The sequence below is a fragment of the Solanum verrucosum genome, unplaced genomic scaffold, assembly GCF_900185275.1.
Source record: "Solanum verrucosum unplaced genomic scaffold, falcon-dt-bn FXZP01000114.1, whole genome shotgun sequence".
NCBI lineage: Eukaryota > Viridiplantae > Streptophyta > Magnoliopsida > Solanales > Solanaceae > Solanum > Solanum verrucosum.
Genome location: NW_026020769.1, coordinates 693610 through 708079, shown reverse-complemented (window position 1 = coordinate 708079; position 14470 = coordinate 693610). Strand labels below are relative to the sequence as shown.

Below are 14470 nucleotides of genomic sequence, written 5' to 3'. Positions count from 1 at the left end.
GTCGTATATATTTGATTAAAAATATTCAATCACCTATTAAAGATAAAAATGACATTTGAATTATGATAATGTGTCGTAGTATCTACCCAAAGAAGAATTGCGATATATTTTTATCACTTTACTAAATTCACATTATTTTTAAATTTTGTGAGCATGTATATCTATTTGCAGTTATTCCTCTTCATTTGCATGCTTCATCTATTACTGTGTTCAATGGAATGAACTTCTCTGAATGACATGAACAAGTCCAGTTCCACTTAGGTGTGATGGATCTTGACTTGGCTCTGTTGAATGACAAACCTACTGCCATTACTGATAAGAGCAGTGAGGATGAGAAGTCTTTTCATAAATCATGAGAGCACTCTAACAGATTAAGCCTTATGTATATGCGAATGACTATTGGTAACGACATTAAGCGTCCTATTCCACAAACAAAAAAGTGCCAGGGAATACCTGAAGTTTGTGGGAGAACATTTTCGTTCTGCTAATAAGTCTCTCGCTGGTACACTAATGGTTGAACTCACGACCATGAAGTTTGATGGGTCTTGCAGTATGCAAAATCATATCATCGAGATGACTAACATTGCAGCAAGACTTTCGACCTTAGGGATGAAAGTGGATGACACCTTCTTGGTTCAGTTTATTTTGAACTTATTGCCTCTTGAGTATGGACCATTCCAAATTAACTATAACACTTTTAAGGATAGTGGGATGTTAGTGAGTTGTCCAGTATGCCTACTCAGAGGAGTCAAGAGTTAAGAAACAAGGAGGTCATTCCATTAACCTCATGGGTCAAGGAGCTGGTAAAAGACTTAAAGTGAAAGCCAACAAGTTTAAGAAAAAGAAAGCACATGCTAATGTTCCACAAGATGCTCATAAGGAACTCAAGGCAGATGTGTGTCGTTTCTGTAAAAAGGAAGGAGACTATCGAAAGATTGCATGAAACGTAAAGCTTGGTTTGAAAAGAAAGTACATTTAGTGCCTTTGTATGTTTCGAATCAAATTTAGTAGAAGTTCCTAATAATACTTGGTGGCTTGATTCTGGTGCAACTAATCATGTATCCACTATGTTGCAGGGATTCACTATGATCCAAACTACAAATCCAAATAAGGATTTCTTGTTCATGGGAAATCACATGAAGGCTAAAATTGAAGGCATATGGACTTATCGCTTGATCTTGGAGACTGGACATCACCTTGATCTATTACAGACTCTTTATGTTCCTTCAGTTTCTAAGAATTTGGTTTCTCTTTCAAGAATCGATGTTTTTGGATTTGATTTTAAGTTTGGACATGGTTGTTTCAATTTATAAAAGAATACTATTTTTATGGTTCTGGTGTTCTTATTGATTGTTTATATAGATTGAAACTCGATAATAATTTTTCTGAATTCCTTCTTACTATTCATCAAAATGTTGGAATTAAACGTAGTTCACTAGATGAAAGTTCTGCTTATTTGTGGCATAAACGTTCGGGGTCATGTATCCAAAGAAGGATTAAAAAGGTTAGTAAAGAATGAGATTCTTCCACACTTGAATTTTATTGATCTTGATATATGTTTGGATTGCATTAAAGGAAAGCAAATCAAGCATACCAAGAAAGGTATCATAAGGCGAACTCAGCTTCTTGAAATTATACACACTGATATTTGCGGACCCTTTGATGCTCCATCTTTAGGTGGATAAAAATATTTTATCACCTTTATCGGTGACTTTTCACGTTATGGATTTATCTATTTGTTGAAAGAAAAATCTCAAGCCGCAGACATTATCAAAGTGTACATTAATGAGGTTGGAAGACAATTAGATAGGAAAGTGAAAATCATTATGTTAGATAGAGGTGGTGAATATTATAGAAAGTATAACGAATCAGAACAATGTCTAGGTCCATTTGCAAAATTTCTTGAGAATGGTGAAGTTAGTGGGAGTGTTGAACGACAAAGTATAAAAATTAATGAGGTAAGGGTAAATATTTCATTGCCCATGAATGTACCTACTTCCACACCAATCACAAATGTTGTTCCTCTTATTCAAGAACACTTTAACAATGTTGAACAACATTTGGGTGAAACACTTCAAGAAGGAACTAACTCACAAGTATCTGACGCAAATGAACCACAAATAGTGCCATTAAGAAAATCGGCCATTTTAGATGATTATGTGATTTATTTGCAAGAGTCAGATTTTGACATTGGAATTAATAAAGATCTGGTTTCATTTTCACAGGCCATAAAATGCACTGAGTCTGATAAATGGATTGATGCCATGAATGAAGAGTTAAAATCCATGAAATACAACAAAGTCAGGGATCTCGTTCAATTACCCAAAAGTTCTAAAAGAATCGGGTGTAGATGGGTCTTCAAGACCAAACGCGATTCTAATGGTAATACTGAACGATATAAAGCCAGACTTATTGCTAAGAGATACACTCAAAAAAGGAGGCATTGATTATAAAGAGACCTTTTCACCGGTCTCAAACAAAGACTCATTAAGAATTGTTTTGGCTTTGGTATCTCATTATGATTTAGAGTTACATCAAATGGATGTGAAAACTTCCTTTCTTAATGGAGACCTCGAGGAGGATGCTTATATGGACCAACCAAAGGGTTTCAAAATTAAAGGAAAAGATCCAATGGTGTGTAAGCTAAAGAAGTCAATATATGGATTCAAACAAGCCTCACGACAATGGAATATAAAGTTTAATGATACCATAACATCTTTTGGATTTAAGGAAATTACCGTTGATCGGTGCATATACCAAAAGATTAGTGGGAGTAAGTTTATATTTTTAGTGATGTATATTGATAACATTTTACTTGCTGCTAATGATTTAGGCATATTGTGTGAGACAAAAGAATTTCTCTCTATGAACTTTGAAATGAAACATATGGGTGAGGCATCCTATGTGATAGGGATAGAAACATTTTGTGATAGATCACAAGGATTATTGGGACTGTCTCAAAAGGGCTATATAGAAAGAGTTATAAAGAGATTTAACATGAACAATTGTTCAACAAGAATAGTTCCTATTTAAAAAAAAAGGGACAAATTTAATCTCATGCAATGCCCAAAGAATGATGTAGAACGAAAAGAAATGGAAACAATTCCTTATCTTCTATTGTTGAAAGTTTGATGTATGTTCAAACTTGCACAAGACCGTATATTAGTTTTGTGGTCGGAATGCTAGGAAGATATCAAAGTAATCCTGGAATTGATTAATGAAATAAACTGCAAGGAAAGTTTGTGGCATGTTATGAAGCCACAATTCATGCATTATGGCTGCAGAACTTCATTTCAGGACTTGGGGTTGTCGACACCATTACCAAGCCGCTGAAAATTTATTGTGATAATGATGCAACAATATTCTTCTCCAAGAACGATAAGTACTCCAAATGTGCCAAACATATGGAATTAAAGTACTTAACTGTCAAGGAAGAAGTTCATAAACAAACAGTGTTACTTGAGAATATTAGAACTGATCTCATGATTGCAGATTCGTTAACAAAAGGCTTACAACCAAAGAAATTTAAAGAACATGTTCAAAGAATGGGTCTTGGTTGTACTTATAATTGATATATTTATGATGTATTTATAGTCTGAGCTCAAATTATGTGTTTCTGATATACATTAATGAGGTTTTTATTTCTCATAATCGTGTATACATTATTGTTTTGAGATATTACAAGATAAGTCTCTATGAGACATTATTGTGGACCATAATATTATATGTTTTTATAGCTTATGAACCTAGTATGGTAAGTTGCTAATGTAGTAGTATATGGAAGGAAGTATGTAGCTTAAAATTTATGTACAACCGCCATAACTCGCATTAGTAGTTTTTATATTGTGGTATGTATGATGGACATTATAGAAGAGATTTATTACACGCGCAACTAATGTTTATGAAATATTAATTTTATATGGTCATTGGGCCAAGTGGGAGAATGTAAGAATTACTATTAATTATTATTAATTATTTCTTACTTATGACCGAAGTTTACTTGTAACCCAAGTAATACCATAAATAATATTTAATAAGGAATAGACCTCGTCCGAAACTTGGTTACTTGATGGACGTACCAGATTAAGTCATAACCTCTATAAATTGGTCCTCCCTCCACCCATTAGGGTTATCACATATTCTGTACAATAATTCCATCGCTGACGGTTGTGGTAACATAAAGTTATGGTAAGGAGGTAGAAACTAATTTACGACTAACGCTTCCGCTTCTCTCTGTGATGATGTCTTCCACATCAGGTATGTGCCCCTAACGATCTCTATGTAAGATTATCGTATTCAAAATCCTGATATTTTGTATTAAAGTATTTAATCTTACAAAAAGTTGCAAAGGATTGCCTCTTGTGGTTATCTTAGCTGCTGGAATAATTAAAAGGAATAAAATGAATGAATCTTGGTGGCGTGAAGTTAAAAAAGCTCTATTTTCCTATCTTGATTGTGAGACTGAAGACTATAGTACGGAAAGTATGCCTTTAGGTTATGATAACTTACCCTATTATTTAAAGCCTTGCCTTTTCTACATGGGAATGTTTCCAGAGGATGCAAGCTTTCGAGTGTCTAAATTGATAAGTTTATGGATCGCAGAAGGATTTGTGCAAAACAGTGAATCTGGGATATTAATGGAAGAGGCAGTTGAAGGTTACTTGATGGATCTCATCCACAGTAATGTGGTAATGGTTTCAAGGAGAGGATATAACAATAAAGTCAAATACTGCCACATCCATGATGTAGTGCTTCACTTTTGCTTGGAGAAGAGCAGAGAAGAAAAGTTTATGCTGGTAGTGAAGGAAAATTGTTACCAGTTTCCACCTTATGATTGGAACGAAAGTCTAGTGTAACGACCCGAACCGTCGTTATTTAGGAGAAACAAAAATCTGCGAAAATTATGGGTCACTGTCCTGCCACAGCGGGCTTGTTGCCGCTACGGCAGCGGCGCCAGGGCGGGATAAATGAGCGCCATAGCCGAATAGGTGAGATAGATAGTAAATTACGAGAAATCCTATTTTCTCCATCTTCCTAAAATACCTAAATAAGTCGTAAAATACCCTAGAAACCTCAGAAAAGCAGCTCTAAGCTTGGGAATGAAGGAGAAGGATCTTTCTAGCATGGGGATGGTGAAATCTTACGAATTCTGGGCTAAATTCACCGTCACGAACCCGAAGAAACTCGAATCGAAGTCAAAAACTCTGTGTAACCTCTTGGCGCCCATGTAGGCTAAGTTTTTACAATTGAGTAGTTATAAATCTGTGCTTCCTACATAATATATGTAAATCAATGGTAGGGTTGTGTGTTTACCTTCGTGCACCGAGTAGTTTCCATGAATAATTCCTAGAATTCATAGTATGTGGGTTTATGTCTTGTTGGGGGGGAGGGGATTAATGTGTTGTTGGAAACTAGATTTTCTATTATGGATAGCATTGGGTCAAGAAACAAGGACATGAAATCATAAGTGGAACTAGATTCATGAATGTATGCTACATCCGATAAAATGAAGTGATGAAATTTGGGAATTATGATGAATTGTGATTAAACCCTAATAAGAAATCCTAATGATGAACTAAGGCTGAGCTTGGTCGATATATATACATATATGGTAGGGATTGAGGAGAAATCCGTAGGTGATCATTATGATATCATGATTGTGTGATATATGCTTGTACTTGCTTTATTATGATACTTGTATATGTATAAATATTATAATGTTGATCACGCTTGTTGTAAATGAGATAGATGAATTATCATTGCCATGAAATCATGACTTAATTGTATGATCTTGAAGATGTACTTGTGATTGTGATTGTGGTGTGTGAATGGGATCGGTTGCCATGTTCCGACATAATTAACTTGGATTGGATTGCGACGTTCCGGCATAAACATGGGATCGCATGCTAACTGTCCATGAGAGGACTAATGATGTGCTATTAACTGTGAGTTGTTCGGTGTTCATGTGATTGTTGAAAACATGGTATATGCTTTGTATGCACTTGTGAGTATAGTGTTGTATTGGTTGTATAGGTTGTACTTAGTGGACACGTGTTATGATGATTTATAGTTGGTTGCTCGTCGGATGTAATGGCGAGAGTAGAGATAGTAAATGCAATGGAATGTGTTTAGGTGGATTTCACCCTGGGGGAAAGAAGATTGTGTTAGTGTGAAGAAAGTTAAATTAATGTATTATGTGACTATGGTGGGGTAATGTGACGAGGATGCAAGGGTATGACGTGAGTGGTTAGTTGAATTGGCGGTGGTGGTGCATGGGGATTGACTATGTGTTTAGAATGGTTAAGCCATGATCAATAATCCAGTAAGTGGGTTGATTAAAACGGGGTTAGTCGTTAGAATGCTAGTGTGATTTGGAGGTGTTTCAATAAAAGGGTGAAGTTGGAGAAGCGAGTGGTTTATTTCATGATCTTACTAGTTGGTTTCTTATGTTATGTGGTGGGCGTCGGATTGACCGATGATGCCTATCACTACGTGTGTTTGTACTGATACTACTCTTGCTATGTTCTTTGACATAGTCTGGATACATGATTGGCGACGTTTTATTAGGTGAAGACGAAGGAAATCTCGAGCAGCTGCTATTCTTCCTTCCACATGGTGGGAGCTGTGTCTTTTATTTATCTTTTCCAGTTGTACTTTTCGTAGCTCTTGTACCTATTTAGACTTGATCCTTGGGAGTTGTTTAAATTACCTTATAAGTTAACTTATAGTGTGTCCAAGGATTTTATTTATAAAACCATAGTGTTATATTTATTCCTGTTTTCTTAAAATTTCTGCATGTTTTTACTATTGGGATATGAGGGTTTTCCGACTTAGGTGTTAGAGTGGGTGCCCGCACGTCCCGGTGGGTTAGGTCATGACAGATTGGTATTAAAGCCTAGGTTACCGGTCTCCCCGTACAAGAGCAAAATGTGAAGTAGACTCATGCGGATTGGTGTGTTGACGTCCACATCTAATCTTGAGGAAGCTACGAAGGATTCTAGGAAATTGTCTCCTCTCTTCTCTCCTTTCGTGCGAGTGTCGTTTGTGGTATGAGTTGAGTACAATTGGTATCTCCCAATTCTAATTGGTATCTCAACAAGGTGAACTGGACATCGTTGATATGACTGAAAGGATACAAACAAAAGTTAATTGGAACTTAGAAGGTTCCAATTGGTATCTGGCCTTAGGGGCTGTACAAGGCATAAAAGCTCAGTAATGGCCATCTATGGGATGAATTAACCAATAAAGTAAAATTGTTGTGATGCGTGATTATGACTGTGAATGTGTGACTTTTGTTGTTGAATTAACTGTGAATGTAAGCTCCTTGTTGTGTGAAATGACCGTGTATGTGGAAGTAATTGTTTTAGGAGTCTGATTTACTGATGATGTGGATCTGTTATAGTTGATGCGGAGTGGTTAGAATGAGTTGGTTCATGTATTATGGTTTGATTTGGGATAGCCAAGGATCGCTCTTAGTTAGAGGATTATTGGAATTTAATGGTATGATAAATCGGGGGAACCTTGGGAAAATTTAGGGGAAACAAAAAAGGACCCATAATTTTGGGTCTGGGTTCTGGTCCCGTCTGACCCGCTGGGGCGGGATTATTCCTGCCATACCGAGGCCGCCAGAGCGGGATTATTCCCGCCAAAGCAGGACAGGGCGAGGCAGAATCTCAACCTGCCTCCCCTGTTTCCCTTAGTTACAAATTATCAACTCTTAACGATATCCAGATTGACCCCAACAAATATTTCGGTGCTCAGCAGTCGGAGACAGTTGATAAATTGAGTAATTAACTGAAAAGATGTGAAAACCGCAGAACAACAGGCATCCATGTGCTACAAAAACATAGTGAAGCGAAAGGTAAAAGAAGAGTTATCCAAATTACAAGTCCAAGAGGGGCAAAGGGAAAGCTGATCAAGGACTCTCGGACTGGGTGGTGTCGATGTCTGAATCGAGGTTCTCTGTGGGGTGTCACGTCAGACCAAGCCTCATTTAGCATAAAGAACTCCCTGAAGTCCGACGGATCGAGTCGGGGAAGTTCCTTGCCGGGGGCCACGCAAGTAAATATGGTCTTGATAGTCTCCCACATCTGAAGCATCAGACGATCCCCGACCACACCCTTTTTCCTCTCCTTGCGCAGCTGGCGGCGGAGCATTTCGACCTTCAGAGCAGTTCTGGGTGGAACCGGAGTGAATTTAGTATAAGCAATTCCCATCCTCTCCCAAACAGCCTCTAAGTCTTCCTCAACCCGTGCACCTGAGAGTGGGTCCTCGTCATACGAATCCACGGCCGCCTTACTGCTGCTAGCCTTGCTTGTCCTCCTCCTCTTGCCCCTAGAAGTGGAACTTGACATGACCAAAAGAGGGTGAAGTGGGTGATCCATGGAAATTACCTAATCATCATCGAAGAGCGGCACTCCCGCTTGCTTGCACAGTGCAATGATGAGTCCTCGAAGGATGAAGGCCTTTTTGTTGCCCCGATAAAACATCTTCCATTCGGAGATGATATGTGCACCCACGTTCAGTTGTATGCCCTGTATGGCGCATGCCACCACCAAAGCTCGGGGAAGGTCACGTTGGTGCAGTTGCCCGACGGGCGGATCCTCCTAGTCACCAAGTGAAGCCACCTCTTAGCATCGGGTGACCAATCCGTGCTAATAATACTCTCCGCAATAGCCAGTATACCTGATCCCGACTCTTAGGCTCAACCAGCGTATCCCTCAACCACTCTAGATCCATCTCCCTTAGCTTGGCCTCGAACTCCGCATTGATAGCGGTGGCATTCAAGGGGATGCCGACTTCCCGAACCCAGATGACAGGGTAAGAGCCATCCCAATGGATGGTAAGGAGGATGGTTTCGAACTCCCTCACCCAGGTGGAGCGCGTATCTGGTGGAGCCTCAGTCAACGAAATCCACCCAAACTCCATCAGGCGGGCATAAAAGGCAGGTGCCTTCTCCTCTAGCTTGTGCAGCACAAAACCCCTCTTACAATAGAACCCTGTGTTGTGATTGTCGTGATGTCTCTCTCGACTAGCGGCATCGGTAAATCGGATGAAAGCAATTGTTCGTTGTTTTGTCCTACCATTGGAAAAGTCTTCAATGAGTTGGAGATAAGTTAGAACGCGAAAGTGTAGTCGGGGTAAGACTAAAAAGTAAGAGTTAAGAAAAGAAAAAAATTGTGTTAAGTGTAGGCCACTGTCTGGCGAATCTCGCCACAGCGGCCATAATCCCGCCCTGGCGGGATTATGAAGGCTGCCATAGCAGGATGAAGGCCGCCATAGCGGCCTTCATCTGGGATGAACTTCAAACGCGATAATGGTGTCTCTTCATCCCAAAAACCTCATTTTCAACAGAATTTTAGCAGATCAGAGTATATTAACTACCCTAGAACCTAAATATGCGATTATATTGGTGGAATAACTCCTAAATACCCCTCAAATTTGAGTTTTAAGCAAAGGAACTTTTCAACTTCCCCCCACCCATTTTTGTATTGATTTACCCACATTTTTATGAATTCCTTACGCCCAGGACGTTGTGAAAACGTTGGGGACGTAAGTGAAGTGACCATGCTATGTTTAGTATACCAATCAAACAACCTAGTTCAAATTTCAAAATAACTACCCCAAAACTGATTCTAACCAATTAAATAGCAGCATGCAATCGTTGTCAGTCAAGTAATGAAGTAAAGAGTATAAGGAATGTGAAATTACTTGAAGTTTCAACGTTCGAAGAAGAATGATCGAGAGGGTTTGGGAGAGTTTTTGGGAGTTCAAGGGAGAAATGGGAAAATATCTTCCCTTTTCCCCCTTTTCTGGTTCCCGATCTCTCACTTCAGCGGGATATCATCGTTACAGCAGCCCCGCCTCAGCGGGAGGGCTCCTGCTCTGGCGGGCCAGACTGTGTAGTTCAACCACTTTCGTTTCCATGTGTTGTCTCAATTTTCGTTCGACCTTTGGGTATGGTACCTCACTTATATCCACTAATTGGGAATTCACCACTCGTGGAGGTGGTTTCATAATAGCCTTACACATTAGGTTGAAGTACTCCAGAAATTAGAGCATGCGATTATCCGTGCACTAGTCATTTGGGGATGAACGAGGGGTAAATTGGTATCTATTGTAACGACCCGAACCGTCATTATTTAGGAGGAACAAAAATCCGCAAAATTTCTGGGCAACTATCCCACCACATCGGACCTGTTGCCGCTAGAGCGGCGGCGCTAGGCCGGGATATGTGATCGCCATAGCGGGATAGGCGAGACAGAACGTAAATGACGAGAAATCCTATTTTATCAATCTTCGTAAAATACCTAAATAAGTCATAAAATTCCCTAGAAACCCTAGAAAAGCTACTCTAAGCTTAGGAATGAAGGAGAAAGAGCTTTCTAGCATGGGGATGGTGAAATCTTACGAATTCTTGGCTAAATTCACTGTCACGAACCCGAAGAAACACGAATCGAAGTCAAAAACTCTGTGTAACTGCTTGGCGCCCACGTAGGCTAGGTTTTTACAATTGAGTAGTTATAAATCTGTGCTTACTACATAATATATGTAAATCAATGGTAGGGTTGTGTGTTTACCTTCGTGCACCGAGTAGTTTCCATGAATAATTCCTAGAATTCATAGTATGTGGGTTTATGTCATGTGGGGGGGGGGATTAATGTGTTGTTGGAAACTAGATTTGCTATTATGGATAGCATTGGGTCAAGAAACAAGGACATGAAATCAAAAGTGGAACTAGATTCATGAATGTATGCTACATCCGATAAAATGAAGTGATGAAATTCAGGAATTATGATGAATTGTAATTAAACCCTAATAAGAAATCCTAATGATGAACTAAGGCTGAGCTTGGTCGATATATATACATATATGGTAGGGATTGAGAAGAAATCTGTAGGTGATCGTTGTGATATCATGATTGTGTGATGTATGCTTGTTCTTGGTTTATTATGATACTTGTACATGTATAAATATTGCAATGTTTATGACGCTTGTTGTAAATGAGATAGATGAATTATCATTGCCATGAAATCATGACTTAATTGTATGATCTTGAAGATGTACTTGTGATTGTGATTGTGGTGCGTGAATGGGATCGGTTGCCACGTTCCGGCATAACTAACTTGGATTGGATTGCCATGTTCAGGCATAAACATGGGATCAGCTGCGACATTCTGGCTCACTAACTAGGGATTGGTTACCACGTTCTGGCATGCTAACTGTTTGAGTTTGGATTCCGTGAGAGGACCAATGATGTGGTATTAAATGAGAGTTGTTCAGTGTTCATGTGCTTGTTGATAATATGGTATATGCTTGATATACGCTTGTAAGTATAGTGTTGTATTGGTTGTATAAGTTGTATTTAGTGGACACGTGTTATGGCGATTTATATTTGGTTGTTCGTGGGATGTAATGGCGAGAGTAGAGATAGTAAATGCGATGGAATATGTTTAGGTGGATTTCACCCTGGGGGAAAGAAGATTGGGTTAGTGTGAAGAAAGTTAAATTAATGTATTATATGACTATGGTGGGGTAATGTGACTAGGAAGCAAGGGTATGACGTGAGTGGTTAGTTGAATTGGTGGTGGTGGTACTTGGGGATTAACTATGTGTTTAGAATGGTTAAGCTATGATCAAGAATCCGGTAAGTGGGTTGACTAAAAAAGGGTTAGTAGTTAGAATGCTGGTGTGATTTGGAGGGTTTTCAATGAAAGGGTGAAGGTGGAGAAGCGAGTGGTTTATTTCATGATATTTTTAGTTGGTTTCTTATGTTATGTGGTGGGCATCGGGTTGACCGATGATGCGTACCAGTACGTATCTTTGTACTGATACTACTCTTGCTATGTCTTTTGACATAGTCTGGATGCAGGATTGGTGACATTTCATTAGGTGAAGACGAAGGAAATCTCCAACAGCTTCTATTCTTCCTTCCGCATGGTGGGAGTTGTGTCTTTTATTTGCCTTTTCCAGTTGTACTTTTAGTAGGTCTTGTACTTGTTTAGACTAGATCCATGGGACTTGTTTAAATTACCTTATAAGTTTAACTAATAGTGTGTCCAAGGATTTTATTTATAAAACCATAGTGTTATATTTATTCCTGTTTTCTTAAAATTTCTGCTTTATTTTACTATTGGGATATGAGGGTTCTCCCACTTAGGTGTTAGGGTTGGTGCCTGCACGTCCCAATGGGTTGGGTTGTGACATCGAGTGTGCTTCAGTTTCAATAATGCGCATTCCAAGTTTGCATCTCTGAGATCCAAAACACGGACGAAGACTTTCTACCAACACTTGAGGTCAATGATAATGACTAATGGAGTATGTTATGTGTGGAATCCCTTCCGTGATGTTTATCAAGACAGACTTCTTAAGGTCTTGAATTTAAGTTCTCATTATGTGCCTTTACTGTTGTCAGATCAATTTATACCCACTTATTCACCTGAATTACCTTGCAGTTGACACACCTTGCTTTAATATTCATCTAGAATTTCATCTGCCCCATCTGGAAACTTTATTTGTGAATTATCATTGTGTGTCTACATTGTTACCAGCCACTTTTTGGAAAATGGAAAAATTAATGCATGTTGAGATTACTACTGTTGAATTTGATTTGGAAAACAAGATGTAGGGGATCTTTTAAGAATCCTCTAAATTGGAAAATTTGAGGACATTTGGGAAAGTTGTATTTCCAATTGATCAAGTTGATAGCCTGGATATGTTGTCACGGAGGTGTCCTAATCTTCAAGAACTTCACATCTCTGTTCATAGCGATAATGATTCTGCAGAGATTTGTCTTAAATTGGAGAGCTTTAAGAAGCTTCACATACTTCGCCTTTACATTAAGTCATCCCAAGTTGTATCCAAATTACAGTTGCCTTCAAATTTAAAGAAGTTGTTACAATACAACATTCATATAGAAAGCATGATTCCTGTCATCGCAGGACTACCAAATCTGGAGTATCTCCGATTAGCAGCTGGAGATCTTATTCAATCCAAAGAATGGTGCCTTGGAGATATCACATTGCATAAACTTAAGCTCTTGAAACTAGTGTCATTAGGTATCTCAAGGTGGGATGCCTCCGAGGAATCCTTTCCCCAGCTCGAAACATTTGTGATAAAAAGGTATGATGAGCTCGAGAAGATCCTTATTAGCTTTGCTTATATTCCAACACTAAAACTGGTTTGGTTGATTCAGTGCAAGAATAAATTTCTGGAGGCTTCAGCTCAAAGAATCAAGGAAGAAGTTGAAACGATTGAAGGATGCGATCGTCTTAACCTCATCTTTACGGAAGTAAGTAGAAAGAAACTCATATGTGCTTTTTTTTTTAGTATCTACGTGCATCTTATTTGATAACAATATGTTCAATACAGGATAGCCGGTGAAAAATCTGTGATTCAAGTAAGTGCTTGTCATTACAACACGGTGGTCTTTCAGTTTTTTCTGATTAGATGTTTGATTTCTATTAGTTACTCTATGTTGATCTCAAACTGACGAAGATGTATTTGAATTTGACAATAGCATTAAACTGACGAAGATTTCTATTAGTTACTCCATGTTGATCTCGATCTCATTTTCTCTTCTACAGATATAGGAAATGAAAATTTTCTAAATTCAGCAAATATCACAAGCTGGATTGACTTTTTCTCTTTATCTCTTTCGGATAATGTAGGAGCGAAATTCAGTCTTTCCTCGCATACTTTGGTATGTTCTTTCAACTGATTGATTTGAAATGCACGACTAATCTTCAGCATTCCCCGATAGATCAATTTGCAACCAAAAAGAAAAGAAAAAGTCAGCCACGAGTCATAATTGATCGCCTTTTCTTTGATTCATGATCAGGTACACTACAACAAATTTGATTATCAGGGACGAATAATTTCGTCATCTATAAATCGTATTTCATCACTATAATCTTGTGTGACGAAAAAAATTTCGTCAATCAATCGTCACTAAACGTGCGTCACTAAAAGTATACAAAGACTATTTAGTGCTTCGTTGCTAAAGGTATTATATTAACTACAGAAAAGAAAAATCGTCCCCAAATGCATAAACATTTGTGACGAATATATTTGTGATATAAAAATAATTTTTTTGTAGTTAATAGTATGTTTTGTCAGTAAAAAGGTTATTACTATCGACAAAATTATATCGTCGTTAATTATTTAGGTTAATTAGTGACGACATCAATTGTCTCTAAAGTGATATATATTTCGTAGTTGAATAAATGTAATATCATCACTAATGACTATTTTTTATATACAAAAAATCATTTTGTCCTTAAATGTATAAATTAGGGACAAATTTATTATTATAAAGAAGGTTTGATAATTTTGTGGTTAAATCTATCATTTTGTCACTAAAAATAATGTTTTTACCGACAACATGTATTGTCACAATAAATTATCATGATTAGTGACAATTACAATTGTCATAAAATAAAAAAATAATTTGTATTCAATAAAAAGGAGG

At 38.0% G+C, this 14470-nt stretch overlaps 1 pseudogene; it reads left to right on the top strand.

The window, feature by feature from the left end:
• Nucleotides 1–787: 787 nt before the first annotated feature.
• On the top strand, nt 788–13351 carry LOC125812821 (putative late blight resistance protein homolog R1B-17; annotated as a pseudogene).
• Nucleotides 13352–14470: the final 1119 nt, after the last annotated feature.